The sequence below is a fragment of the Mercenaria mercenaria genome, chromosome 8 (genome assembly GCF_021730395.1).
Source record: "Mercenaria mercenaria strain notata chromosome 8, MADL_Memer_1, whole genome shotgun sequence".
Lineage (NCBI taxonomy): Eukaryota > Metazoa > Mollusca > Bivalvia > Venerida > Veneridae > Mercenaria > Mercenaria mercenaria.
The window spans coordinates 41,045,193-41,071,906 of record NC_069368.1 but is presented as its reverse complement, the minus strand read 5'-3'; the positions used below and the strand labels follow the sequence as shown (position 1 = coordinate 41,071,906).

General features: G+C 33.9%; 1 long non-coding RNA gene across 9 annotated transcripts in view; it reads left to right on the top strand.

Annotated features, from left to right (window-relative positions):
* LOC123566538 (uncharacterized) overlaps positions 1-26,234 on the top strand; it is a 69,440-nt gene extending 43,206 nt beyond the window's left edge. For 8 of the 9 annotated variants that reach the window (XR_008372027.1, XR_008372023.1, XR_008372022.1 and 5 more), the window contains 3 exons: positions 8,297-8,412; positions 16,626-16,720; positions 17,967-26,234. This is a non-coding gene — a long non-coding RNA (uncharacterized LOC123566538). The remainder of the gene's footprint in view (positions 1-8,296; positions 8,413-16,625; positions 16,721-17,966) is intronic. The other variant, XR_008372025.1, reaches the window with a different exon arrangement.
* The last annotated feature ends 480 nt before the right edge of the window (positions 26,235-26,714 follow it).

Genomic DNA, 26,714 nt, shown 5'->3' with positions numbered 1-26,714 from the left:
CTCTGCACTGGCTACGTAAAAGGATCCATGTCCTATTATTTACTTTACTCAATCTGCATTTGCACAAATTTTGTATCTATGTCTTATGATGCACACTAGTGTAAGCAAATAAAATAACCCTTAGAAGTATAGGACACCACAATACACGACTAAATTATATCAATTTAGATGCACAAAAGCCTCTTAAATATCGCTAGTTTCCAAATGGTTTTTAAAAAAACTATGTTTGAATATACCGAGTTCAATTTGATTCAGCAATTATTAAGGGGTAGGTTTCGATCCTTGCACTTAGTGCGGTTGTATTATGTAAGCTTGCCTTTGATGTCCCGTTCACCACTTGTTTTGAATTGAAAAGACTCTGACATAAATGACATGGGGCGGACTGAGCAAAATTTCAATAACTTTCTAAATACAGATTTTGCAGTCTACAGGAGAGGATTAATTGAGGATTCATTTGTTACGCGGAGTCGTCTTTAAAAACTGTTTGTTTACCCTTCATGCGATGGTAATTGAGACTTTAGATGCAACCGGCTTCTCAAAAAAACAGTTAATACTTAAACTTGAAAATTATTGAACAGACTCTTACATTCGAAATTTAAAATGTTTTTCGATCGAATAAAGTGAAATACAATAAAAGTTTTTTTTCCTTGGGTTGAGCTGAGTGGGATAACAAATGAAAAACCGTATCCTGTGCAAAATGTTTGGTGTGGCATTATCTTGGAAAATTTGTTTCTATCGGATCGGTTACAAATTTATTTGCTGTATTGTCTTTGAATATTTTTCTTTCTTTATTAGCTTTTATATTCAAAACTAAAATTCAAACAATTATTTTAGAATAAAATAATATATATTTCAGGGAACATTTAGTGGAAGTTGTTTAGGGGAAGAGACTACCAATATGTCCTCAGGTGTTCAAGGTTATAACACACTAAATAGTTGTTGTTCTTTATTCTATATAAAACTGACCTATTTCCAATGGCCGCAGCACACATCAGGACCCATTTTAAATGTATGTAACCTACATTTTCTTGAAGAATATTGTCAGTTCAAAATAAAAATCAGAAGAAAAGTGGGGGTCATGTTTGATGCAAGAAAAATAATTTCAGTCAAACACACAAATTGCAAAATCAGCTAATAAATGAAACCCCAAATTATACCGGTGGTGTATGATCTAGTTTTCCACGAAAAATTTTGTCATGTTATTTCATTATGAAAATGCTACCTACATGTCAAGCATAGATCTGTCATGTGATTTTAGCAAAAAAAATGCAAAGAAAATAAGGAAAATAGCTCTACAGAGCAAAAAAAAACAACTGAGAATTATTTGTATCCGCCATTATGCGACTACTATTTTTTTCGCGCCATTTTTCTATTTAGTGTCTGTATGCCTCAAACAATCTTTTGTTGTTTTACTTCTCTAGGCGTTTGACGTAGTTGTTAAGAATTATCACATAATTTCCTTACAGATGGGTAGAGATCTTCAATTTGTGTTGCAATTCACTGCGTATTTGTGTTGCAACAGGTTAATTGAATATTCAGTTTTATTATTTTTCAACGGGATTACTTTATAGGAAAAAAAGGTAGAATAGTCTGTACAAAATATTAGAGTTAAAGTAATTCGTATACTTGTTTATATGTGTGAATAAAGTTGCTAAATGAATTTCTTTTCCGTCTGCTCTGCTTTTACTCGATTGGTCAGTGTGCTGTATGACAATGTTAACATGCAGTCAAAACAGTTTACTATCATATTCTTTGTGTTCAAATTATGGGAACAAGTTGCCAAAAAACATACATAGATAATTAGTCTTAATTACACTGCAGTGACGCAACGCTATTGCAACCGTTGTTCCAAATATTTTGTTTGAGATCAATATCTGCTTTGTTTCAATGAAATAAATCATAAGTCATTCTTCTAACTGTCTCTCATGTGATCGGTTTCATAATTTAATCTAACAATCTCTCCAAAGAAATAACGACCTGGTAATTTAGAATAATTTGCGTATTTTCTTCTTCTAGATCCCGTGATTATATAGGAAATTGTGAGACCAATTACGAACTGAGATTTTACACTTTAACTCTATTATCAAGACACTACCGATTTTTCATAATTCCGACACTGCCATTATTATCTGTGACCTGTTCAAGATTCACCATGAGTAATACCAAGTTATATATCAAGAAAACCGTAGGCTTAAATATTTTATCAGTGTATATAGAATCTCCAAAATTGTCTCTATTGCTAGAATATCCTTTACTCCGATCTCTGCTTCGTTCAAGGCACTTAATCTGGTCAAGAAAGATATATAAAAGTAAATAAAAAATCACTTTCGTTTTTATAAATATGAAGTTTAATTAGTTAGAGGCCTCACACAAATTAACCCGCAATATGCATTTTGTGCCATCATCCAATGCCTTTCTTTTACTTGTACATTGTACACTGGGTCATTCTTCTGCGACGTAGTAGAATATTTTTAAAATACATTAAGGAATTCATGAGTCAACAATTCATTATTAAAATTACAGTTATGTTATTCTAAATTGTTCGTTTTTCATGTTGTTTCGTTTTCAAGCTAATAGGTTATCTAGGTCACACTGGTCAGTTTACTTGAAAAAAGTGTAATTGTATTAATGTACTCAATATTAGATCCACCAAAAGCGTAATAAGATTTTGGGGGTTTTGCGTCTTTATTTCATCCAGATCATAAATTATACATAATTCATATGGTACTAGGATCGTTTTCTTTTAAGGTATCTGTATTAGTGTAAATAAATCATCAAAATGTATTTTCCCGTTGTTTCTATTACCACCAAAGATTCTGAGGCCAGAAAAAAAACGTTTGTATTAGAATTGAAACAATTTCCTCAAATTGCACTTGCTTTCAATGTTTTATCATTATTACTCATCATTGCTCATAGAGAGCGTGGCACTTCATTTTGCTAGTTTATGCGACAAAAACGGTAAATGCGAATGCATCTGGAATCTAAAATCCGGATCATTAGAACCATTATCTAACATTTTACAAACATTATTATTGCAATAACAACTTGCTGTTTAAAACGATATTATAGCCCTGTGACTTGAGAATGGCTTTGCACCTAAGCAGAACGCCCATTTAAGCGCTGACACGGTGGTATTGGAAGAGAGGCCTGAATTTCTCTGCTTTTGTAAACTTGGGTGACTACAGGTATGCTTTAGATTTAATGGATCTGGCATGTCTACCAGGAGGGTTCTTGTATATATGCTTACAGAATGTTGAACATAACCTGGGTGGTTTTGTAACAAAAACATCGTATCCGGTGTGTTTTTTATAAACAACAGTTGTACAAAACAGAAGACTTTTATATTATAATAAGTATCTTTTCAGAGACCGCCTACTGTTACAAACAATGTATTCGTTTTTGTTTCATAGCATTCGACAGAAATTGTTTGGTTCCATGTTAGATTTTTATACTAATAGTAACCATTCAGTGCTGAACCATTCATTGTTATTGGTATATGCTTGAATTAAGCAGCCAGTGAGCTTACAGTGCTGATGTCTGGTTTCTTCCTTATCATTTATTTAAAACATAGGTACATTAGCTTTAACATTTGATGCAGTTTTAGGATCCCTTCACTTGCGTTTTAGTTTAACATTTATTTTGTATTTATCACCAGGTACACAATAGCATCGATGTATAAAATCATGATGTCGACCCTGAAAATTATATTTGAAAAATAAAGTCATGCTTTTATTTAGTTTCCATTTTAATTCTATAGATTATTGGATTACAAAATTGAGCAGACACTCATTATAAAGAGATAATCGCCTATCAATAATCCCACAAATGTCGGCGTATAAAGCTATTGATCTTCAACTATACCTCTAACAGATTGTATTATCTATATACCCGGTGTCATATGAAAAACATTTCGGTCTATGTCTATTTAACCTTTTTGCCTCATTTGTTCTTCTATTCAAAGAATCCTTTAATCTTTCGAGCATATCTAGGTTAGACTATCAAACCTGCAAAAATATGTGCAAAGTAATACACTGCTGCATAATTATTTTAATGATACAAAAATAAGCAAAGAATAGGGAAGCCAAGGTCTAACATGCGATCAAAGAAAATCACAAGAAAATAATTGAAGTGGTTTTAATATTTTTGCATATCTTAGAAGTATTCTAACAATTTCATAACTTGTTTTAGGTATCTTGTTTCCCTTGCAATGCACGACATTGTTCATTATTAGATAAGTGACTTGGGCGGTGACTATTTTAATGAAAATATTGAATTACTTTAATATTTATATTTAAAGTTTCCTACTAATGTTTGCATTAAAAATGTTTTTTAGTTCAAACGTTATCCAAGAAAATAATTCGGGTTCCCATTTCATACTTTAATAAGACTTTGAAAACTTTTCAGAGTGTTCAAGAACAGAAGATGGCACGGTCCAGTTTATCTTTCAACTAAATTTCAGTAATATGAACAGGCGAGCGATTTATAAGAAAAAAGATGTAGAGTGGGTGGGGATATGCATGTAACCTTATTAGATTATAAAGCCGTGAAAGAGAACAAAACTTCCATTTTTCATTAAACGGTTTTATTGTATTTGTTTTCTTGGCCATATAACATAATGATGCTTTTTGACCAGCAGTTATTTGAAAGTCATTACTTACAGAACTATTATTCCTCGTATGAAGAAAATTATTCAGTTAAGTATTAGACGTATATTGGCACATGAAACAAATATCTGTGATAAGGTTTAGCTCACATGTAGATCAGTACATATGTAGTAATATAATTTATCAAAAGTGACCTTTTGACCCAAGTTTCGACGAAACGCATCTGTAATTGCACTGTTATTGTCAACAAAATTACAGACAGACACATTAATTTAATTTACTTCAAATTTAATAAAACATCAACCTTTTCGAACTTTAAAATATGAAATGTTTTTTTTTATTCTTGGCCATTTAACATAATAATGCCTTTTTGACTAATGGTCTATAACATTACAGGTATCATAATGCCAGTTAACATTTTTTGAAACGGTTGAATCTTTTCTTTTTTTGAAATCATGACTTTTGCCAAATTACCTATCTAGATATTGGAACTCCTTCAAAGCGGGAACAAAAGGTGTTTTCAGTGTTAGATATCTTCCAATTCAGAGTTAATGACCTATAACGACCATTCGACCCACTCCTTTACTAAGTGTTGAGGGTCATGTAATTATCAAATTACGTTTCACACGCAGGATAAAGAATATGTTACACATAAGCGTTGGGTCTTGTTAACGAGGCGGGGATACCTTGGACAAGATAATGGTTTCTTATCAGGAGATCGTATGGCCAAAACGTAAAACTTAACTTGGAGCAGGAGGGCAATTATTAAAGAGATAACTATTATGACAAACAATAATCTTTGCCGGTTATTCTTCTACTGTCAAATAAATTATAACAGCCACACAATATTTATCAGTCTGTGGGACGCAGTTTGTCTTAGCTGAATAATCGCCAAAATTGGTATACATTTCTTACGTGGGCAGACGACAGACAAATGGATTGACTATTTAAAAGTATTTGATATCAATTTTTAATTGGAATAATTGATAATTATCTGAAAATCTGACTTTGTCTGCATAATTGTAGACGATATCTATGGAAAACTGTTTGCGACATTGTTTTACAGAACTTTATATATTTGTTCAGCCCATATACTATGTTAGAATAACACGAAACATAGTCGAAAGTTCAAAAGCAGATGAAATACATTTCTGATTTTTTTTTTATTTGAAACGGCAATCAATACCAGATCCATCTTATACTGTTTTGTCCTTTTCAAGATTCGTGAAAAAGGTTGTTACATGATGCCTGCTATAATTCTATTGAAAGTGAGTAAATTAGCTAAATGTTAGTTGTCAATATAACAAGGCAGTCTGAAAGACAGCTATATCCCCCGCCGCTGTTATGGATAGTGAAAAGGTTGATGGTACTGGTTGGAAGCATTGATTCTGTTAATTAAATATATTTTATAGTCCATGTATGAGGAAATCAATGAATTTGAAAATACCTCAAGCGGTTTAGAAGATACAGAGCAGACAAAATGGAAGGCTCAAACTTTTGACCTTGAGTTGTGACCTTGACCTTGAGTCAACATGGCTGACTCATGAGTTCTGTACATCGTCTTGATGAGGTGATCATTTGACTGAAGTATCATGAAAATCCATCAAGGGGTTTAGGAGGCACAGAGTGGACACGAAATGGAAGGCTCAAACATTTGACCTTAAGTTGCGACCTTGACCTTATGCCGACATGGCTGATCCATAAGTTCTGCACATCGTATTGATGAGGCGATCATTTGACGCAAGTTTCATGAAAATCCTTCAAGGGGTTTAGGAGATACAGAGCGGACACAAAATGGAAGGCTCAAACATTTGACCTTGCGTTGTGACCTTGACCTTGAGCGGACACAAATTGTTACGGAAGGACGGAAGGACGGACGGAGACAATTCCTATAACCCCCACCACTCGTTGCAGTGATTAACATTTGATACTGACCCTCCGCGGAAATATATGTATATATGTTATCATAATAATCCTATATATAATCGGTGGAGGGTTATTATCGACCCAGTTATTAATGTCGAAAGTGTCATCAGGCCATAGGCCTACCAAATAAAGTTGTTTCTCTGATTGTTTTTAAAGAGAAAAAAATGAGACAGCAAGCGAAAAATAAATTCAAATTTGGGGAAAACAGAAATAAGTGTACTTAAAGAAAACCCTACATTAGAAAGTATAACCTTTTACATTAACAATAATTCTGTCCCGTGATACTATGAAAATACAAGAAAATAACAAAATGAAATAACAAAGTAGATGTAAACTATAACCAAATAATATGTTTGAAAATGTTTTTTTTTTTTTTTTTTTTTTTTTTTTTTTTTGAAATATGAAATATCCAACAATTCATAATCTTTATGATGGCACAAATATATAACTTGATTTTTTTTCTGAAACATTAGGCGTAAAATTGGTTAACGTCTCCAAAATTTATAGATAGGAAAGGTAGGTCAATTTTTGGATAGAACTTAAGGCATATGTTAATAGCTATAATTGTTAGTGTTAATATAGTTAATTTAAACAAACCGTAAGAGATCGCATTTTGACAATTTAAAACCTCCGCTTTAGCTAACTAAACTTTTGCTTTATACTGACAAAAAAAAAAAAAAAAAAAAAAAAGCATTTGGCAAATGATGTAAACTGTACAAAGGGGAGGTAACTATATGCAACGACAAAACGACAAATATATATCAATTGTGTATACGTAGTAAGTGTTTATTTCGATTAAGGTCCATTTCAAGACGATTTGGACTGCAGTTGTGGTCATTTGTACATTGTAACGACCGCAAAAAGTAGCAAACCCAAAAATTTTAACCAGAATTTTGTCAGTGGTGCGAGCGCAAGCAAACAAAAAAAGTGCACTCACGCTAAAATACGAGTGATATGACGAACACATTTTAATTTGATGAAGCTTAGTGTGTAAAACATGACTGTTTTTTGAAACTATAATTCAAGTCATCAATGAACGAGTAAGGACAATTTCACAAATAAAAGTTTGGCTAAATTAAATATCGACTACTGAGAGATAGGATTCAATACTAATTTCTAAGCCGATCTTATATTTTATAAACACATACGAAATATAAATTCTAATACAACAAACCAGACACATATATTCCATTTAGGTGAGACGATATTTTTGTCATTTTAGTGTCTGGAATATCACTGACAAATTGAAGATTATTTTTAAAAGAAACTCTCACGAAATTTAAACAGGCATATCAGAAGTTTTTTGTTAATATTATTCGTTTTATTGAGATTTAGCACGCAAATACTTACAGGTTGTCCCCGTCGCCCGTAAAACTAAAAGTAAAGTAAAAGCCGAGGTTATCTATCAGTTAAATGTTTAAATGTTTAATTGCACAAATAGGTAGATGTTCATCTTTTTAGACAAATAGTTAAATCTGAGAACTCAAATCGATTTATGTAAATTGCTTATTGTTTTCAAATTTGTTGGCAGTAAATGAACTAAAGGTGTTGAAAGAAATATAAAACACACACTTTTCTGAATAAGGAAGGCGAAAAAAAAAGCTATAGACGGAATAGGAGGCACCCAAAATATGCATTTGCTTGTATAGGTAAGCACTTGTGAATAGGAGTCTTGTTACGTTGAAAACACCAGCATTAAGTCACATTTTTGTATGTAAGTTGTAAGTTCTTTTCTAGTTTTAATCATTTAATCTAATTTCGTGCAGTTTGGCCTGGATGTCGGACGGCAATGGGAAACGATTTTAGAAAATTCAGACAGCCGGAGAAGTTATCCCCATCTGCTCCACGCCACACCACATGTCCAGAGGGCTGGTAATTTAAGGTACTCATTGTTCGGTAATCAGTAAAATACTTTGACTTTCTCTGTCTTGTGTGATCAATTGATTTATTCGATGCGTGGATTAGATGTACTGCGATGTATATAGGTGTAATACGTCTAGCTTAGAAAAGCTTTGAAATCATAGAAGGTTCTTGGTCAGAGAATCTCTGCTATTTAAAGTCGTTAAAGCTTGAGAAATGTTGCTCTTATGATTATCATGTTTTATATGTTTTTCTAAGAATTATGATATAGACGATTGTTTGATATTTAACGGTTCTCACGTTGAGTCGGTTCGAGGAGAGTTCAGTAGGCAATGAAATTGTTAAAGGGCTTCTGATTACACACCTCTGTCTCTTATGTAATGGTGCAAATTTCGAACAATCCCAATTATAATTATTAGACTGGTTTTGGTAGATCCATCAGAAATTTCAAAATACCTCGCAATATGTCCTTAATGTGTAACAGTCTGATACGTTACAAATATTGATATCAAACGGAAACACGATAACCACTATTTTACCATTTTACAAATAAACATATAGGTTAGTCTTTCGGGAGAGGCTGCTTGCTTATAAATATTTCTTTGACTTTTATACACTCCAACTGTCCATTGCCGATTTCGTAGAGAACATCAAAATTTCTTTTTCTTTTTCACTTTGTTTGAAATATCTGTGTGTCCAACACAGTTTGTAATTGTGACAGTTGAAGAGACCTTTGATGTGATCTGGAAAAAAATATATTCTTAGACATGAAGACTTTCCTAGCTTCTATAGATTTGGAATAATACGAAGATCAATAACCTATAAAGTGAACACACAAAAAAGAAAAAACAAAGAAAAGAAAACTGGCACGAGGGGAGGAAAGCAAACATCTGAAAAATAACCCTTACCCCTATTATTTCTGAGCACGTCCTCTTATTCAATAACGCCCCCATCACACCAGACTAGTTCTCAAAACATCCCAACTCGTCCTAAAAAATCGTAAAACGGGCTAGCTAGAACGTTTGTATTTTGGCCGGATAACATCCGTAATGTGATCGTAGTTGTCCGTTCACCTCATGTGGACACCGTTTGTAAACAGTCGAAGCCCGTATGTAGTCAGATTAAAGCAGTTCGTAACTAGTCGTACTCCGTTGAAGTACGTTCTAACTAGTTTGTAACTCGACAAACTCGTTCACAGACAGTTTAACTTGTTCTGATTAGGTCCTCATCTCGTCCCTAGTACATTCAGAACGTAAACTGCGATTACGTTCTGGCACAACGGCTACAAAAGCTATCACTTTTCGTCTAGTTCTCATTTTCGTTTGTCTCTTTAACCTCTTCAAAAATCCACAGCAATTGGCAAGTATTATGCCTCCAAAGAAAAGTGATGCCAAACAGAGACAGGATGTTAAAGCATTAAAGACCCAACGTCTCAAAGCTCCTGCACATCAGATGCCAATACAGAGCCTCCTGAGCCAGCCCCTGAACGTGAAAGTGGAGAGGATGAGCGCTGCACCTTCTGATGACTGTCTCAAAGTCTAAAAATGACGGAGGACATTGTCTTCTCTCTTGTGTTATCATCATATTGTATTGCTTAGCTTCCAGCAAAAATTACTTGAAACCAACATTTAATATGTTCAGAGCTACAATATTATCCATGGTTAATACTACTGCAATCTCTTAGAACTGATTAGGAACGTATTGCGAACTTAGTATTTTATTTTGATTGTATTCAGATGGAACAACGACGCACTAAGGATGTAATGCGGTCGAGTTTAGTCTGTCTGTGAACGGGCTGAACGAGCTACAAGCGGATCCGGTCGGCGTGCACACGTTCTGAAGTTGACGCCCGATCGCAGTACGTTATACCACGTCTCTAGTACGATCGAAGTACGGTAGTTCAGTTCTTAGTTGTCAGTCCGTCTAACTGCAGGACGGGATGATCGGCAGAAAATTTCGAGCACTCTCAAAGTTCTGGAACACCATTCCCGTTCAAACCCGTTAGAGCCAGTCCATAAAGTTCTTAGACAGACAGTAGAACGTCGTTAGTCTGTTCCGTTGGCACACAGTTTGAGCGGCTACATTTTTAGAACGTATTGAAAACGAGCTTAGTGTGACGGGGTATTAGTAGATTCCGATCACGTATATACTTCAAACATCGATATCAAAGTCAAGTAAAGGACATTTGTACATTACTTGTCCTCTATAAACCCTATATATTTTGAATACGAATTAGGAACATTTGGAGGTTTGGGGCTGCGTGTTCCAGTGGTTAGCAGGTTTGAATTGAGTGCTAGCGATCCATGATCAATACCATAATGCGACTGGTATCCCATTTAGCAGAATCGAGCAGTATCGGCTTAGGTTTGATGCTAAGGAGATCAATATGACGCATGTCGTATACTCGGTATTTTTAAAGTTGTTCTATAAATTCTAGACGGGGAATTTCCTTGAGTAGCAAACATTACAAGAAATTTCATTTATAAACTGGCCAGATCACCATGACCATGAATTCCCAAGATCTGTTTACAAGCTCATGTCGGTCACTTAAAATATATTTCACGCACGCACGCACGCATACACTTTTTTCCAGATGACACACGTATATATGCCCATACATATATAAATAAAATATTTTCAGACATTGATATTACCCTATTGACGGAAATATAAACAGTTGTAGTACAACACTTATTCTAGTAAAAAACGTACCTAAAATATTATTTAAAATTTACGGCATAACTTTGATTCCGAGATATTTTCAACTTTAAACGTACCCAACATGTATATGTAATGTAAAACTGCTATGTCACAACCTGTATAGCTCCCTTCGGATATAGCTCCCCAGGAAGCTGTATTCGGGACACGTTTTTGGTATATAGCTCCTTGGGACAGAGGAGCTGTATGCGAACGCAAGCATGTACAAACCCGAATATGACTCCCTATACATGGAAAAATCAAAATGCAATAACAGTACTGTTCGAGTAATACAAAAGCATGATTATTTGGCAGTGTCAGAGCGAAAGTGCGTAGGTACATAGTCCCGAAAACGAATACAATTAGATCAAGACTCACCAACCTTTACAAAAAGATAATAACTGGCAATTGAATTTAGGAACTTTTTTATCTGGTCTGGCAGTTATGACCCTCGTGTCCAAACACATACTTGATCATACTGTGACAGGCACTCATCTTCTGTACTGTGTGACAGAATTATCAAATTTGGAACAAATGTTAATTAGGTGTATCTGAAGATTTTAGTTATTTTGCCGGACTTGAGGAAATAAGGTGACCTTAGCCCCAGGGTTACGTTTACAGTGTATTAAGATGATCCTCTATGACCCCAGGTGAAACTGACTTCAGTTGTCATTTAACATGATAAACCTTCATAAGTATACATCATCGATCAACTACTTGAATCGTTTTCATCAACATTTTTATTTGCCATTCATCCTTAATCATCATTCTCAATCATCAGTATCATCATCATCTGTCATTTTCATAAATATTCTTTACCAACGGCTTCATTCATCTATCTTGATTCTAAATTATCGTCGATTATGATTATCAATATTCATCATTAATCATCAGTAACATCATTATCGTCATCATCATCATCATCATCATTATCAAACAGTAAAAACATTTTCAGGTTAGACAGAGCAGTTTGAAATATTTACCTGTTTTACAAAATAACAGAATATAATGTTTTGCTCTTTCTCGTTCTTCGTTTCGTTATCGTGGATTGGTATCTTTTTTATGTCGCAGTGGCGCGCATTCCAAGATGACATAATGAAATTACCAAAATTCTTAACGGCGCGAGCAAGGACGACACAACGAAAATGTTCAACATAAGTTGCGCGCACGCCAACGCGACATAACGAACCACGTGGTCAATGTTGCATAAAAACACCGAGGAGCTATATACGAAAAAAACTACAGGTATTCCGTTTATAGCACAAGTTTTAGCAAGGAAGCTATATACGAAAAGGTGCCCCGAATATAGATCCCCGAGGAGCTATGTCCGTAGGGAGAGCGTCGGTCTACGGATCGCGGAGTCGCGAGTTCGATCCTCGGGCGGGGCATATGTTCTCCGTGACGATTTGATAAAAGACATTGTGTCTGAAATCATTCGTCCTCCACCGCTGATAATTCATGTGGGGAAGTTGCAGTTACTTGCGGAGAACAGGTTTGTACTGGTGAAGAATCCAGGAACACTGTTTAGGTTTACTGCTCGCCGTTACAAGACTGAAATACTATTGAAAAACGGCGTTAACCCCCCCCCCCCCCACCTCCCCACCCACGACACACACAAAACAAAATTCCGAAGGGAGCTATATATGGTGTGACACTGCTAAACTACCCCGTGAAACAAGCAGAAATATGCACGTGTATGAAAGAAATAGCAATGTTGATATTGATGAATAATCATGTGCTGTCGTTTTGTACCGTCTTACAGAAGAAGGACATAACATATGCCAAGTGACCTAAGGTCATAGTAGTATTTTTCTCGGGTCATACCTGCGCGTTGTGACCTCTCTTTATAAAAAATTGAATAATGCTGTTAAAACCATCATCATGATTATTATTAAACTCGTATAACAAGAAAGCTTATTATCAAACACAGATTTAAATTTTTTACAGCTTTGCCAGGAACTATAAACAGAAAGTGAGGTTGCGCGATCAAGCAATATTGCTCGGAAATCGCACGTGTTTTCCGTGAAACTTGGTATGAAAATGGCCGCCTGGGATTCAAGCCTACTACCCCCTGATGGAATGTTTGTTTTAATGTTAGTCTAAAATCTAACACTTTTCTAAAAATTAATGTTAAAATAATTTTCTTGTGTTTGATATAACATTAAACTTTAAATTGTATTATTATATGTTTTTTTTTGATATCTCAATACAGAAATTCTGCCTGATACGCATTCATATGTAGAAAAGAGGTATATTTTAATTCACAAATGGTATGCAGTAACCTTAAGAATATTTATTACTTTTCGAACGTTAAGGTTCTCACCCACAAAGCAACCAGGCCAAAGAGATCATATTTAGATGAAATGTAAAGGTAAATTGCAGACATTAATAATACAAAAATCATATAATACTGTGCATGAGTATTATTTCTATTAAAATGCATTATAATGCAAAGTTTATATATCACCTATCAAATTTAAATTCAATCTAAATTACTTAATTGACAAAAGGTGCAGCCAGGCAAACAAGTTTACAAAGCGACCTCATAATTTTGAGTGACAGTCTTGCATTTTTAATCACAAGCTAACAATCGCTATAAGGTCACGCTTTAGACTTCTGCAAAGAAATTAACTTACAGTAGTCGATAAATTCTACAATAATTCAGACACATAAATTTTCCCAATCCAGTCTTAACTGTCTTTTTTTCTTCATTATGTATGTCTGAAAATCTCCACGGTCATTAGTTATTTTAATGTACACCTTACATAAATATTATGTTTATAAGTACGTACAATGTGTATAAAGAGAGTGGTGCATTTGCTATTATTTAGTGTAAGAAACTGGTTAAAATATACCATTTAAGTTGTATTCACCGTAAATCATTCAATGTAAAATAAATGATAAGAGTAGTATCCCTAAAAGAACAACCAGAATCAGAATTTGAGCCGTGCCATGAGAAAACCAACAAAGTGGGTTTGCGACCAGCATGGATCCAGACCAGCCTGCGCATCCGCGCAGTCTGGTCAGGATCCATGCTGTTCGCTATTAGTTTCTTCAATTCCATTAGGCTTTGAAAGCGAACAGCATGGATCCTGGCCAGACTGCGCGGATGCGCAGGCTGGTCTGGATCCATGCTGGTCGCAAACCCACTATGTTGGTTTTCTCATGGCACGGCTCATTTATGTATTAAGAATTATAATACTGCATGTTGTGTGTTTTCGACAAAAGACATTTTTCATTGGAAAATACCTTTACTTCTTTTAAACGTAAGATATATTTAAGTTCTCTAATGTATTCTTCTAAATTCCGGAAAATTGACAGTTCTTTCTAAGAACATGATATTATCTTACTGTGTTTAACCACAGATTTGCATTAAAATCCCCAATCATTATATTGGTTAATTACGGTAAAAGCAGAGATTGCCATAAAATCAAGTCCATCATGAGCCAATTGACAATTTGATCGCAATATTTCGTGTTTTCATATTAGATGGCAATTTGTCATAGCGAAAGTGAAATGAACATTTTTCATTTGTTTTGTTACTAAATGTACAAATTTGATTAAATCTTTGTCTTCGATTCATCCCGATCTTTGATGTGGAACATTTGCCGATCGTAACAATGGTAAATAACAGAGGGATTCTAATTAATGGAAAACCGCCAAGTCCTTTGACATTGGTTCCCGCCATTATAAATCCGGGTTATGCTTTTTGCCCATTTTCCTTCAGTTTGTGTGTTATGAAGCGACGTTGAGGTTCTTTTCATCCATTGTGTGCATATTGCCCTGCAGTCCCCACATAACGGGAAATGTGTGACCCAGGGGAACAGAGTCATCTAACTTCTGACGTCTATCCGGAATTAATTAAAGAACAAAAACAGAGAAAAATACAATGAAGCAGAGAAAGGGAGAGGGGGTTGATTGTTACAAACCTTTATTTTGTCAAAAACACATAACAGTTACTGTCATAAAATGAACTCTGAAGTATTTTTAATGCGTATGATATGGAAGCATTTTGAACAGCACACACGTATATAGGACTGAGTTTAGTTGCGGCTTGTAAGTTGTATGTAGTATAGCAAATAAACATTTCAAATTGGAACTAAATCTTTTAGTTACAGCTGCGACAGTATGCAACAGTCGTATACATCTTGGTGAAGCAAACTCATATAATCAGTATTAAAGAAAAACGATATAATTAAAGTTTTTTATAATTATACTAGTAAGGACAGATTATTTCTAATCAAGGACATAAAGAATCATGCGAATTTCACTGTAAACGTCCCATTCAACATAAAATTATATAAAAAAATCAATTTACTTTTTTAACATTTTATTAAATCAGGTAAAAGAAGACAGATGATTAAAGAGAAACATTTAGTTGTTCAGATAGCCCCTTGCTGATGTGAACTCAGGTTGTTTTGTTGTTGTTGTTTTTTGTTAATCTGGAAAGCATAACCAGAGGTCATCCTAGATGTATGTCAAAGATACTATTGAAAAGAACTTAATTTCTCTTCAAGTCGTTACCAGCGAGAAATATACAATCCTGATGCACGCACCGACACAGTACTTATTTTAATATCTCCTTATCTCATTAACAATGAAAAGAGCATGAAACATGTGTATTACAAAATTCTTTCAATTATTCATTCAAACCTTTTAATGGAATTATGAATGCAAAATGTTTACCAGCTTTGTCGTGGATGCATGCATACACTTACCTTTCTCATTTGTGCAGAACTACTATTTGCTAGACTAACAGTAAAATATTTCATGCTCAACTTCATGAATTTCAAATCTTTTATTGCAGAGTTATTTTTTGCAAATCGACTAAAATACAAAATATGCTTAGTTGTTATTGATGACTTCGTCTAACTCCATGAAATTGGGCCAGGAGCTAGTTTTTCTTTAATCAATTAGTTTTTGTGTAACAATTTTATTATTCTGATTTCGACACTAGCTTTTAGAAACTGAACTTGTTACACAATAAAAATTGCCCTGATGAATACAGTTTTTTTTTTAAATTGAAATTTGCTTTGAACATCCGCACCAAGTTAAGCCTCTTTTCTAGAATCCGCGAAGAGAATCTGTAAACCACTAACCACAATATTGACTTTCAATTCCTGTCAGTTAATTTTCTTCAAGAAGATCTTCGGAGACCACAATGTGTTTTATTATCAGAAGATGTGGTTTAAACATGGAGAAGCAAAATCGATGCAAACGCCTCACAAATCGCGCCAGCGGTAATAAACAATTCAATTCTACGTAGAACAATAAATTTTGAGTTTTCGGTGAAATTGCAATGAAATGTTCAACACGAAAATATACAGTAACGGAGTATAACCATTCCCAAAGGTTTATGTTGAAATATATTACCAGTCAATAACGACCAAATGTTTCTTTATGTTTTACTATAAATGAATACGTTACTTTTGTTATAGAAACTATATAAACGTCACGCTTTTCACTGCGTTATGATCTTATTGTCAATTTCTATTTACTATTTTGTCGAATGTCGCACTATATTATTTTTTACCGTAGACTACCCTACCATGCCATAGACAGAAGATGCACATGGGATGACTGCCGTGTACATGAAACAGTCTCGTTGAGTATTTTAAACAATATATTTAAAGGTATGATTTTAATTGTTTTTGCCCATAATGTTACAAATCTGGCCATAAGCGCAAATGACAGTCTCTGTTATAAAAAGCGCATGTAACATTACCTTCGGAAACGTTGTTGATGTTTATACCTTGATGTTTTAATTTTATAAAGCAAAAAAATCTGTCAATGCAATTATAATTAAGCCAAAACTTGTTTTTGTAATAAAATTTTTACATGCTTTAAATTTGAAAAAAAAAAAGACGTGTCGGTATGTACAGTAGGTAAATTACAGCGTTCGTGGAGGAAATGATAGTTTGTATTCAGTCGCGATTCTTGAGTTCCTTCCTACAATAAAGCACATTAAAGCCAGACTCTTAGATGAAGTCTTGGAAATTGGAAGCCTAAATTAGGACATTTCTTTTCGCTAATCAAGCTTGAGATCTCTAACGCAACCTTATATCTTCCTTGCAAATCTAATTTTCTGGTGAAATAGGCAGCCCTTGGACATCAATTTAAAACACAAAATAAATAACATGTCAGTCACCGAGTGGTCGGGAGCAAGAAGGTCTGAAATTTAATTTTCCATAATATTCCATCATACCGAAAAAATCTAATTACGTTCGTGGGCACGGAGAGGTAACGATGTTGGAATTCGTTTGTTCCTTAAAGGTCTGCAACGGCTCTCTGATGTTAATCTATATTCACAAATAATACGCCGCAAATGAATTGGGTTATACAAATTATCCGAAATCTTGCTCTCATGAAATGGCTATATTGGAAATATCGAACCAAAAAACAACTTGGCCTTTAAAGATAATGCACTTCTTTTTACCATCTGTGGTTGTATTAAATTACTCATTTACGCATGCGCAGATAGTCTTAATTATACCAAATCTGAACAAGTTTTATTTTGAAAGCACTAATGAGACAGGTCTAAGAAATGTGCTCATGCTGGTTTTCTTTCTCTAATGGCGAATCCCATTTGAGGTTTCTCAATCTTATTACACAATGTGTCAAGGGAATAATTAATTTTTGTCCGGGAGATGTTCGAATTTCACATTACGAAACGTGGTATCGAGACACCAAAGTCAAAAAATAATCAGTATGATTATAAAGACTGCCACGCAATCATAACCATGGTGATAGTTCAATGTTCAAAAAGAGCTCATATCTAAGCTGTTGTTTGGTCTATTGTTTATATTTCAGAAAAAAAGTTAATTAGATTTCATGTGAAAGAAGGGCTTGGCAAATGGTGTTATTTTTGTTTTGTTTTAGAGAACGCGAGGTGATATGGAAAGATAAAAGTGCTGCAACGGCTAAGCCGTTCCCCGTGATTTCCAACACTTGAAGCAGCCTTTCAGAAGCCAACTGATAGAAAGCACAAAACAGTATACTTATGTATTACTTGAAAACATGACATACGAATTTTACTCCTGTGAAAATGAATGGACTTCAGTCATAACATGCCGAATCTCAATGTGGATGAAACAAATGTTGACATAGCTCCAGATAACTTGCTAACGTATTGTTGAAGCTCGGCGACTCTAATAAAGCCAACAGACTGTGCGAGGAGCTCAGGACTAGTGACGCTTATATTGAAGATGGAACAACGAGTCTATTCTGTGAGTAAATCTGGATATGCTTGATTATGCAGAATAGGTAACATCAGTAACATCAGATGAAGCATAAACAGTGATTGAAATTTTATAACGCGTTGTTGAGTGGTATTCAAGAACCGCTGGCTTGCATTTTACCTTCCGTCCGTCGTAGCATCCAGGTATTGAAGGAGCTACGTTGCCGTAGAGTACAGTACTAAATATAGACCACACAGGTACAAGGCTCTACTGGATAATTTCCAAGCCCATATAAGGGATATGATAGAAAAACACGGACAACCCTACTGCAGGGAATATATACATAGACACAATGAAAAATACACAACAGTGTCAAAATAGACACATCATGGACCTCAGTGGGGCACCGCCATAGAACTGTCAGTGGCAAAAACAACAGTGGGAATCCTACACCTGCGCACAAAAACTTAACTGACTCTTTATACCTGTTATGTTCCAAAGTTACAGGACAGTGTAATAGAACTTTTCACATCCAAACGAATCCATCACACACGTACTTTACGAAATTTGCATGTTAGATCAAATGACAACATGATACTAGTTGTACCAAAGACTCGAACCGTGATGTATAACAAGAGCTTCGGGCACACAGCTCCCAAACTACAGAGCTCTCTCCTTGCCGATACACATCTTCTAACCTTATATCTGACAGTGTCTATGCATGAAATATCTTTATGCACAAAACCAGACCTAAAGGAGGAATAGAATTCTTCTTAAGCCAGTGCTACGCGTGTCATGGATGTTGCATTTTTCATTACCACTAATTAACAGACTCAGTCAAACGGTTGGTTGCGCTCTATGCTTCCAAAAGATCTTCTTATAAATTTTATAGATCTATCTAGAAAAGAAAAACAAAGTTAAAGAAATTTTAATGTTCTCTTGATAAGTCTACATTCTGTTTTTAAAATATTTTCTCAGTTCAAAAAAAAAGAAGAAAATCATTTAAAGAACGCACTGCAATTTATCTGCGTATTCTTTGCTATTAAAATGCAGAATAGTCCTATTGTTTTGTTGACCACATCAAAGGCAGTGTAATATATACATATTATGCTGAAATAGAATAAAATTATTTAAATGTTCCTATTAAAATATTTGATTGACATGGACATAAATGAATAATCGCAGATAACCCCTTTAAATCACTGTAGAGACACGTATTTCTGATCGTAAATTTCTCTTTTTTTCAGGTAAAAGTATTGGCATAACGTCGAAGCATACTTCGATTGTTAACTAGTATCAAACGAACGTGATACACTTGATTTTGCTGCAAATTTGGATGTTTTTATTTCAGTGTATATGTGATGTGAAACCCAAATTTTAGCCCTGTTAGGCGCCATATAACCTGCACTGTTTGTTGCGCCGTTAAACACAAATCAAGGTCAAAATCAAATATTATTTTACATATCTGCAATGAGACATGAAATAAAAGATCTTAAAAATGTTTCTCTGCTTGGTACTTGGTAAGGTATATGAAGAAACAAATAAAGATCTCTTTAGGACACTCCGACATGCATATACTTTTGTTTGGTTAGGAATGAAAATATATTCAATACATTTTAAACTTTGTCAATATGTCATATAAAGTTACATGATATTAATTAACATGAACTTCTACTAAACTTAGAGCATGGCGGAAACCGACAAAAGTTTTGACATACATTCATTATTATGCTGATGGTTTTAAAAGTTAAAGTTAATTTCCAGCCAGGTCTATTTGATTTGCACATATAAATAAATGGACTTGACACAAACATTCCTAAGTGAAGGATATGTGTACAGACGTTATTCTACTATGTAATCCAGACGTTAAGCAATACAGAAAACAGTTGACATCTTTAAATCTTAGTAAGGTCTAATAAGCACAGCGTTTGCCGTGTTTATAAGCAATATTTTATTCAAAATGATATTTCTTCTTTACTATTTTGTTCTTACATAATCGAAGTATTTTGAAGATGCGAGGGATGGTTTGCTTCGTTATTTTCAAATTTGTCTCTGTGTACTGTTTTATCTTTTGTCTTTTACAGATGTCTATGCATATTAATATAAAGAAGACAAAAGAGAAATGCTTTGTGGGACTGGAGCAGAAAATTACAATCTGCTGCAGTTATAAGATTAAAATGTTGGAACGGTGGTTATTTTTCAGAACTAATAGAAATTTATTATGAAACTTTTACTTTCTTGTAAATCTGAGGGGATTGCAATAAATCTAATTATACGTATCTACTTCTCTGTTTCGTGTTAGGAAACTGTCTTTACTTTTATTGTTTTGACAGTAGGAACAAAGTTTGGTTGATTAACTGTCATCGAAGAGCTAATATCAGCGTTTATGGTATTTCATGATTTGCATATTGTCTATATTTCTTACATAAAACGTTTGTGTTACACTTTGCTACTTCTATATCACCATTAAAATTTGCATTTCAAACGGTGATGTATTTCATAAATTTAGCAGATATCACATAACGATGAATTAACTAGATCATAACTTTCTTAACACAAACCTGCAATTTTATTTTTGTCTTTTTTATTTTGGGATATAAAAGGAAATTCCATAAGTGGACAAGAAAACGTCTTTGTCAAAACCTTTTCTCGTATTTATAATTTTCCAACACCAATATGTTTTCGTCTAATCTTACGAAGTTTGATTTTAAATGTATTCAGCACCATTCTACATCATTTATAAGATAAAAATCATCTAAACGTTTATGAAATGAAATCATAACTTAATAGCTCCTATTGTTTCTAATGCAATTTGCGAGTAAATACATGGTATCTTTACGATGTTCAAACATGGTAAAATTGCTTTATCTTGTATGAGCCACAGCAGAACTTGTCTATAAAGCTCTCAGCGGCATAGGTTAATAGGGTTTCTCTGTAAGCGCTGTGATTGGCCAATAGATAGAATTCTCTACGCGCGCTGTGATACGCTTTTCTAAGAATTTGTACAAATATGGACATAAAATGTTTAAAGATAACACTTCAGAAACAGCTATAATAAATGGTACAACATTTTGTACTGTCAGATCTGAAAGCGATACGCGGGAAATTGATCTTTTTGGCGGAGAAAGTAGACACATTATCTTAAGTACCGCCTATATGTGGATTCTTAAAATGCAGAAATGTGCGTTTTGAATAGGATTTCTCGTTTTGGTAATAGTGAAATCCCTAAATGAAAAATATTATATGACAATCGACTGCATGTATGTGATATAAGTTACATATTTTCTAAGAAAAACATATCCTATGTCCATGTTTATGTATACCATATTCCTGTATAATATCTACATTCTGAAATCTTTTAAAAAATCACGTGTCCAAAGATATAGAATGAAACTGGTATTTATATGTACAACACTAAACAAAGAATATTTGTGTAGTTCCGAACATTTCTAAATTTCTTAAAATGTCTAAGTCTGATATTGCAGACTCTTTAATATCATTAAAGATACTCATAAAAAACAAGCTTGTGTTTCTACCTTTTTGCAGCTATATACAATGTACATTTTTCTAAATGATTTCAATATATCAGTAATATCACATGATTGCTAATGTTGCTGCTACTTAAAAACTTCACCATATTTAGTCTAATGTAACTGTGCCATTGTTGGATGCTAAAATATATGTATACTTTTGGATATCGTGGGCATCCGTTTCAGCTTAAGGTATTTCATACACCGATATGCCACTAAATCTGAAACTACTAATGAATTAATATACTTGCAATGTCAAGCTGGTTTGTACAGTACCCGACTGAGGTGTATTTTCTACTTTCATATTCAACAGAGTTAGTAAGGAGCTCTAAACACTATAGTACAACCGAAGTAATGTTCCATATATTACAGCAGCAAACAAGATTTAAAGAAACAGACTAAAACGACATACATGAGAAAAAGCGGTGCATTGTTACTCTGAAGGCGCATGTGCACGAAGACTATCTAAAATTTAGTGGCCATAAAGAAATGATGCTATTAGTAAAATTATAACAACTCGAAGGAATGTCATATCCGCCCCTTCAAAGACGGCAAGAAATATTTCCGCCATGTTTCATTTATTCTAAACTTGTAACATGTTCATCCAACTGTATGTTAATGTAATATTCACGAATTAAATATTACGCTCTACCTTGTTCATTTGATATGTTGATGTTGCATTAAGTCATTATTAATTACCGTCTTTGACCGGCAATTTATTGCCGACTGATATAGTGGTATATTTTTCAAATGCGTGAGCGTTTATTTAAATGCCCTTTGTTTAGATGCATCTGAAAAAATGCATGAACCATAAATTGTGCCTAATGCGTTTATGCAACGGGAATATTAATGACACTTTTAAGATTTTTTTCATATCCAAAAAGGATCAAGCAAAAATTTTGTCGAAAGGTTGCGCAAAAATGTAGAGGAGTATGTGTATCTATATCGCTTGTCAGATTACATTGTACCTGTGCAAGCTACATGGCTGTGTTTTGCATGTCCCCAAATAATGAAGTGAAAAGCTTTACAACTTGAAATATATATTTCATCTACGATCGTTATGATATTCAGTTACATTTGGAACATATTTTTCTATTTTTGTTTTGCATGGTCGTAACATACAACTGGAAATCGAACTGTCAATGTATGATTAAATTCAAAACCTTCCAAGTAGCCAAAATCTTCAAAGCAGTCCGACATTTCCGTCAGAATCTCTTGCATTTTCTCCGAAGATATACAATTTAAACTTCAGGCATTATATATATTATATATTTCATTTTATATGAATATATGCTAAATATATGTGTAAACGGTTGACGTTTTTCAGTATTGATTTCTTTTAATTAATATTATACACGTATTGAATAGCTTGTCGGTTTGCTATTTTAATAATGCCCCGAAAAAGCAAAAGAACAAATTGTAGATGTCATGATATATATTTATATACCAATGATAATTTCGAACGTTTCATTTCTACAAGTTTATATTAATTTACTTGCCAGCTACGATATTGTGACAGGGTAAAAAGAGTCCGTCATAAATAGGGTGAAAATGTAGTTTATGTAGAATTTCACCGATAATCACTGAAAGATTCAACTGAGATAAATACTGGGTGATATATTTGAAACTATTCAGTATAATTTAAACATTAAATGGTTAATGTATACAATCAATAACGGAAAGTGTAAAAGACCATATTACGAAATGTTTGAACGAACGTTAGTATAAAATATATTGTATTTAAAGAGAATTAGTATCAACTTGACCAGTCCCACTAAAAGTATTACTAGAATTTAGTAATACCAAAAGTTCAAATTACGATGTAAGTCTAACATTATTTGTTTTTGTTCTGTCAAAACGCATCATTTGTTTTTGTTCTGTCAAAAATGCATAAAATCTAATATCGTTGACAAAGTATTAGTAACGTTGACTTGTGTTACGTAAGTAACCTAATTTTAATCATTTTAATCTTATTAATTTATTGATGAACGTGTAAAGGATTTTCAGAACTATTGCGTTATACTTAGACACTGTTATAAAACAGATTTAAACAAAAACTTACTGATCTTCCCCAAGCAAATGAAATGCAAAATTGGTATCATTCCTATTAAATACATGACGTATCTCTTTTAATCGCAGTATATCACTTCAAATTTGCACATTCACTTATAAATTTGCTTGCACAATGAATGTGTAGTAATTGATGCAGACAGGTGAGAATTACCAGCAGCAGGTAGTTACGAATGGTGAACAAAATTGCGTTTTGCAGGTTTTGACAACGTTTGTCAACACTACGTTACCGTTCTATTTCACAAAAGAAAATGAGCGCGAGGCCATTTGTCCATTCATCCATTTTTGTTTTGCCATTTAGATTCGCAGAACATGTTAGGACTGGTGTGGAATAAACGATTTCAGTGGTCAATTTAGTCATAACGTGTTTTGCGCAAGAAAGTCACGAAAAAGGTGGTTATTGAATGACTTTGCGCGTATTTATGCTGCTAATTAGCCACGTGCAATCTCCAGCTCTGGATTTGCACTCGTGTGGCCTTTTTCTGAGATAAACCAAAGGTGATAAACGTAAATAATCAGAGCATTTGGCAACACAATTTTAATCTGCGAGACAGCCAATTAAAAGGTCATGTGATGGTTCAAATATATGAAATCGTTCTTTTGTTCACTTCTGTCGAGCATCTGAAACATAAAATAATATTTTCAATCAAATTGCCAAATTAGTTTTACACGAACCTACCTTAAGGCGAGCACATACATCAACATATTAGATATTAATTGCAGACTACAAAAAAACAGACATTTATGAAATGTTACAGTATTTTATAAACTTAACAAATTACCGGTGTCATAAAATAACAACGTTTTATGGCATGCAATTAGTTATTTGACCCCTTACACACCTGCACTGCATTTAATTAAGTCATTATATGTCTTTCTTCAACATTTTCAGATATTTCACAGTTTTCATGAAAAAGACACCTTTAAGTGCTTGCCTATCACCAAGATTAAACTAACTTGCCTGTACCTGACTAGTTTCTTTTTGTAATTAAATTAACGTTTAGATCTTTTGATAGTTATCATATTATGTATATACTTTTGGTGGTTGACAAATATTACCACACTGTTTATGAGATGCTTGTGAGTTTTGTTTTAGCAATCAGTCTGTACAAATTTGTTGTGACGCACCAGTTGGTTGGATTAGTAAAAACTACCCATAGAATTCCTGTCTTCAGCTTATACATAAATCATTTATTAAGACCGAAGCCAGTATTAGAGCCCATTTTCTCGCATCAGTATCCCTCACATCAAGCTTGGAGCGATCAGTACAACAACAGGTGTAAAATCTATTTACTATTGTTAGCTGAAATAGAAAAAGAACATAAGTGCAAAATACAAATAGTTATTTATCAAATATAATAGGTGCTGAAAATTCCTACGTATGTCAAGAGTGAGTGCTATGCTGTGACATATTTCTCATAGGTATAACGTTCTTCAAACAGTCCAAAGGTTTTTTCGACCGATATAAGACTTATTATAAAATGCCCTTGCAGTCATTAAATTCTTTTTCTCGTCATCGCGAAATTTTGAGGCCGTTTAAATTTTACAACCTACCTTGGCAAAATAAATTATTTTGCAAGGCCTATACAGATCGGAATTAAGTGACATTCAGGCTAGACATCAGTTATGTTTATAAAAAAAATCGTGTTAAAAGGGCAGACAGAAAGAGCCTTTTTTCAATGAATAGGTTACTTGAGGTGACAACCTTTTCTTTCAATCCAGGTTTCATCCGTTTAGCGCCAAGTGGCAATTTTTGTGTACACTAACCTCACATTTAATCACTAATGATACATCGAGTGTTTTACCATATTTGTTTTGAAAATACTTAGTCCAAGCAACCAGCTCAAATTGCATACGTCACACTGTGTATACAAATCGTTTGACCTTAGGCCGTTTCAAACAAGTATTTAACAAAAAGGTGTTAAGCCAAGACGTTCACACGATTAGCTTTGGTTTCAAGTATCACACATTATCTCCCTTTTGAATACGAAATAAGATGTACAAGAACACGAGGATATTGTATTTGATTTTTTACAGAGCTGTAGTAGAAAATAATGAACAGCTATAGCAGAGATGAAAATAAGCTGACACGAGCCATATCGCAAATACATAACTAAAAATCTGTTGTTTTTTTTTCCAAAATAAGAGTTTAGTATTTTACTTCTAGCTATTGTCATCTGGGTCATCTCCCCAGGCATTTTTTCTACATGTAGTAAAATGTACGCTTTCCCTGTAATGACTTTTATAATATAAGTCCAAATTACCATGCAAAACCAGAGTCGTATGGAGTTACTGCAATTGTCTGTTGTGGTGAGGACTTTAAATAAAGATATATATGTATTTTCATAACTTGTTATCAAAGAGGAATCTGTGCCAGTTTGAACGGTTGGACCAAAACAAGCTTGGGCTGATAGTGAAAAAAATTATGTTGGCATCTAGGTTGAAATACTATGGAGAGCGACAATGCTTAAATATATCTGTGAAAAAACACATCAGTATAAAATTCAAACCTTCATAGACTTAATATATTTGCACAGATATGTATTTTCTAGAATTGTATAATGTAGTCTCAGAACCTTTAATGTATTCTTCGTGCCATATGCCGCCTCAGTGTACTGTCACTGTCAGCTTAATGTACTCTCCGCGTAACAAAACCTAAAAACAGCGTGTACACGTGCTAAACGTGTGTTCCTGCGGTCTTTCAATGGCAGATTTTATGGTTTCGTAAACTGTATTGAAATCATGCGAAAACCAAAGTCGGTATTTCGTTTCCAGTTGTTCAAGAAAAACAAACGTGTCGTGTAATCTATTGATATTGTCTTCCTCCAAGAGTTCATGTATTACCGAAT